This window comes from Elephantulus edwardii, unplaced genomic scaffold, assembly GCF_000299155.1.
Source record: "Elephantulus edwardii isolate Elephantulus edwardi_28Jun2011 unplaced genomic scaffold, EleEdw1.0 scaffold00339, whole genome shotgun sequence".
Lineage (NCBI taxonomy): Eukaryota > Metazoa > Chordata > Mammalia > Macroscelidea > Macroscelididae > Elephantulus > Elephantulus edwardii.
Genome location: NW_006400089.1, coordinates 2,001,653 through 2,007,101, shown reverse-complemented (window position 1 = coordinate 2,007,101; position 5,449 = coordinate 2,001,653). Strand labels below are relative to the sequence as shown.

The 5,449-nt window shown below is 41.8% G+C and overlaps 1 pseudogene; it reads left to right on the top strand.

Moving 5' to 3' along the window:
• Window positions 1–1,041, top strand: part of LOC102855195 — a 2,454-nt pseudogene extending 1,413 nt beyond the window's left edge.
• Window positions 1,042–5,449: the final 4,408 nt, after the last annotated feature.

The window sequence follows — 5,449 nt, the reverse complement described above, 5'->3', positions numbered from 1 at the left end:
GCTGAGGATGGCATTATTGCTTATGATGATTGTGGGGTGAAACTGACTATTGCTTTTCAAGCCAAGGATGTGGAAGGATCTACTTCTCCTCAAATAGGAGATAAGGTTGAATTTAGTATTAGTGATAAACAAAGACCTGGTCAGCAAATTGCAATTTGTGTGCGACTTTTAGGTCGTAATTCCAACTCCAAGAGGCTCTTGGGTTATGTGGCAACACTGAAGGATAATTTTGGATTTATTGAAACAGCCAATCATGATAAGGAAATCTTTTTCCATTACAGTGAGTTCTCTGGTGATGTAGATAGCCTGGAATTGGGGGACATGGTCGAATATAGCTTGTCCAAAGGCAAGGGCAACAAAGTCAGTGCAGAAAAAGTGAATAAAACACACTCAGTGAATGGTATTACTGAGGAAGCTGATCCCACCATGTACTCTGGTAAAGTCATTCCCCCCCCCCTAAGGAGTGTTGATCCAACACAGACTGAGTATCAAGGAATGATTGAGATTGTGGAAGAGGGGAATATGAAAGGTGAAGTGTATCCATTTGGCATAGTTGGGATGGCCAACAAAGGGGATTGCCTGCAGAAAGGCGAGAGTGTCAAGTTCCAGTTGTGTGTCTTGGGCCAAAATTCACAGACAATGGCCTACAATATCACACCCCTGCGTCGAGCCACAGTGGAGTGTGTGAAAGATCAATTTGGATTCATTAACTATGAAGTAGGAGATAGCAAGAAGCTCTTTTTCCACGTGAAGGAAGTTCAAGATGGCATTGAGCTACACGCAGGAGATGAGGTGGAGTTCTCAGTGATTCTTAATCAACGTAGCAGCAAGTGCAGTGCCTGTAATGTTTGGCGAGTCTGTGAAGGCCCCAAGGCTGTTGCAGCTCCAAGACCTGACCGGCTGGTCAATCGCTTGAAGAGCATCACCCTGGATGATACCAGTGCTCCTCGCCTAATGGTTCTTCGTCAGCCAAGGGGACCAGATAACTCAATGGGATTTGGTGCCGAAAGAAAGATCCGTCAAGCTGGTGTCATTGACTAATCACATCCATAAAGCACATCATTAATCCACTATGATCAAGTTGGGGGGATTTTGGTGAAGGGTTCTAAATATCTCCCTCTTCATCCCTCCGACAATCTTCCTCATGTTATGTTTAAAAAAAATAAATAAATTTAAGAAAACCATTTTAAAATTATGCACAGTTGCAGCCTGGAAAACTTAAAGGTGGCGCCTTATAGTATCAATTTTAGGAGCTTTATTTGGTGCATTTAACGCAACTGGTAATTGCAAAATCCACTTCGCCTATATAAGTGATAAATATAGACTGTTGATCTTCTTGGCCCTTTGAAATTCTGCACTTCATATTTAGTGTCTACCGTTAATTTCTGGCAAGATGTTCTGCCTTAGCACTCAGTTGCAGACTTTTCTTTCCTGTTCATTATGCTTTGATTCTGAGGACCATATGAGGGTAGACTATATATTCCCTTTTGAAGAATTTACAAAAATTTATATAAGCAAACCATTTCCTTAAGTTGATGGCCAAATATTAAAATGTTATTTTTCATACCATTTATAATCTTGTCACAGTCCACTTAACGAAGTTTGGTTAGATTTCAGTGAAAATTATCTTCCAGAGTATTTTATTTTCTTCTGGGGTGAGGGTAGTATATATGGTGCAGAATTTCATGGAAATGAAGTGTGTCAGCAATGTGATAATTTAAACGTATAAAAACAAAACAACGGACAGATGCACAAATTTGCTGCTGCTTAGATCACTACAGCTTCTAGGACCCAGTTTCTTTTACTGATTTCAAAACAAAACAAAAAAATTAAAAAAAGTTGTGCCTGAAATGAAAAAAAAAATGTCAGTTCAGCGCCTGCTAGGGCAATCTCTTGTTGCTAAGACAGGTCAAGGTGCTCCCGTTTAAAGGCAAGTTGATTGCCCAGACATGTAGGCACTGGTGTGGAGCCAAATGGGGGGAGGCAGGCAAAGGGTTGGGTGATTGCAAGGGCAGGTCAAACACTTGGGGGACCTTGCTCAAACCTCTGCTTTCTCAGTGTGCTCATGACTGGGGACCTTACTCAAATTCCTGCTGTCCGTTCCCTACCCAGTGTTTTTCTCAGTGTTCCCTGCCTGGTGGCACTTACGCAGGTGCCCTCACACAACAGCCCCTGTTCCAGCAGAGTCCTGGATCTGACAGGATCCGAGAAGTCAAGGTCAAATTCCCACCAACCCACTAGCCTCTGGCTGGTCTGCAGAGTTCACAGAAGCCAACTGGCTGGCTCGTTTTGGGCAGTTGGTGTAGCCCAAGAGAGCTCGGCCAAATTCCCCACCAGTGGGCACGCCTTTAGGTGCTCTCCCAGGTAATCAGCAATGCCCCAGTAAACACAGCCAAGATCCTACCGGCCTTTCTCCTGCCAGGTTAGTTCCACAACAGCTCATCTGATAGTCCGGGTGATGGCTGGATCCTTGGTGGTGCCCTAGGTCACAGGGCTGTGGTGGGGACTGAGGTGCGTGGTTGTGGAGCTGCAAGGGGGGTGGGGGAAGGGGAGGAAAGCATGGGACTAGGGAGCCTAAGGAGCACAGGGCTTGGACACTACCACCAAGAGGTGGGGGCGGGGCTTGGGCGCTGCTAGGAGTTTATGCAGCAGCACCCTGTGTGTGGGGGGTCACACAGGTGCGGGCTGCAGGGGGGTCACACAGTGGCGGGTAGTCTTGGCTCCTCCGTGGTCTCAAGGTGTTCGCTCCTCTGGAATTCTGCGGTGGGTGGCTGACTGTTGCTCTTCCCGGGTCTCTTTCCGGCCCATCTGGCGGTGGAGTTCCATCTCATATATCGCTTTTAAACAGTTCTCTCCCTCATCTGTTTCAATGCAGTATACATAATTTATCCAATCTTTCTCAGTCTCACCCCAACCCTGATGTCAGTCCCATTCTACCACAGTAGCACTGTTACACTGTTTACTGAGATATTTCACTCAGCATAACGTCATTCACGGTCAACCATTTTTAATAACATGTCATGAGTTCCTTGTTTTTCAATGCAGTGTAGTATTCTATTGTGAATATACCACAGCTTCTCTATCCATTTATTTGTTGATGGCATTTAGGTTGTTTACAACTCGTTGATATTTGTGTGCTAACATATTCTTATTGAACTATAAATATGTTATTTATATAATGTACCAAACAAAAAGTACCCACACAATCCTTTTTGTGCTGGTTACATTAATGATTTTTTTTACATTTTTCAGTTTAATAAAACCTTTCAAAGATTAACATACCCCACACTAACACACAACAATTTTTTCAGTGGCCTTCCAATAAATTAAAACTCACAGAAACTTCATGTGTCAGGACAGAATTGTGCTCCAAAAGGTTTCCACTGGCTAATTGTTCATGATCTTTTGAAACGCAGTTTCACATACTTTGGGCATGTTGGCAGAAAGGACCAGTCCTTGGAAAAGTACAACGTGCTTGGGAGGGTAGAAAGTCAGTTCAGGACAGGAAGACCCTGGATGAGACAGATTGACACAGTGACTGTGGCAATGAAGGCCACTGTGCCAGACATGGTGAGGTTGTCTCAAGATAAGGAAAGGTTCAGAGCTATTATTCATAGAGTCACTATGAATCCAAGTTGACTGGACGACACATAGCAACAACATTGATCATTTTACTGCCAGAGAAATGTAGTGCTAACTTTACAATGCTGTTGCTTCCCATTGAGCTAATTCTAACTCACAGTGACTCTATATGACAGTATGCTGCATGGGGTTTCCTAGACTGAAATCATTTTGACAGCAGGTTACCAAATTTTTCCTTTCACAAAGCAGTTGGTATGTTCAAACTGATGATCTTCTGTTTAGCAGGCAAGCACCTAACCTTTGCTCCAGCAGGGATTTTAAATGACAATAACATGTGCATTTTTTTAACAACGTTTTCCCCACTGTTTGAGATCATGATCTTTACCAGGCACAGGAATACTCAAACTCATTACCATGAAATAGGAAATGAGTCATAGTTGACTTTCTATTGGGTTTCTCAAGCTGTGAATCACACAAGAGGATATTTCCCATTTTTCTTCCACATAGTTTCTTGTAGATTCAAATGATCTGAAAAGTGTAGTCTTCAAACTAATGTGCTTTAGGAGAGAAACTGGGGAGATTTGTGATAATGGAAATAGGAAGAAATTATCACATGGATATCTACTTCAAACTTCTCCAGAGCTTACAAGGGACAACCTGTCCCTTGTAACTAACTAGTGCCATTCTGGTCTTCCAAAGTCGTTAACAAGAAACACTGTGGGCTCTCCTGTTGATGTATAAGCACTTTGAAGAAAAAAAAAAGTGCTTTCTGGTGAAAAGTAACCATAGCCATCTCATTTTTTGCTGATACATGGTGCTTCTTGTTAATATCCAAGTAAGATAGTCTAATAAGAACTCAGAATGATGCAAAGTGGTCAAAATAAAAGCCTCAAGGGTAGTCCAGGTGAAAATTTCACATGCCAATAATTTTTGGCTCTAGGAACCTATGAGTCACCAAGCATGTATTTTTAAACCAAAATTTTCTCACAGAGATAGACATTTTTGGCCAAGAAAATATTTGGGCTTTTGTACATTTCAACCTGCTGTCATGCACATGGTAGAAGCTGTACATACCTGAACTTAGGGCTATTAAGGTCTTTACTAAAAAGGACATATAATTCAACAGCTGAAAGATGTAGAAAACAGGAAATGAATTTGAACATGCTTACAATTTCACACATTAAGAAAAAATAATATGCATAGTACATAATACCTGTTTGTAAACTTTGGGCCAGCTGATCACGTGGACAAGGTAGTCTTTAACTTCTGTCCACTTGAGAGGACAGTCTTCAGCGTGAATCTCTCCATTAGCTTTATCCTCTGAAGTTGTGGACAAGGCTGAACACATCATCTTCTCTAGCGACCTCTTCATGGGAACCTGGAAGCAGTATGGAAAATACGTACAAGTAAAACATTTTTTTCTAGAACAGTTCTCCTCTAAGAATAATCCTATAATCTAATAAAAGTAAATTCGCTTGGCTGAAAAGTTTGATAGATCAGGAGTGTTGCATACAAGGCCTAAGCACATTCACTCTGAAGAGAGGAAGAAAATGCATTCCTTCTCTTCTGCACAGCCCAGAATCAACAGAAGCAGTTGCTTCTTCAAGATCAGTGACTAGAGCAGGATATAACAAAATTGTTCATCTTCACCCTTGTGAAAAATAAGTATGAGTAACTGAAGCTTAAGTGATACTTTGTGTTAACGAAGTTATTTTGCCTGGAAATAACAAAAGAATATGAATTTGAGATTCTGGGTCACAATTTCAAGTCCGATAGGAGGTTGTTATTGTTTGCCATTGAGTCAGAATTAACCCATAGCTGACCCTCCAGAGGTTTTCAGAGGCAGTAAATCTCTTTGGAGAAGATT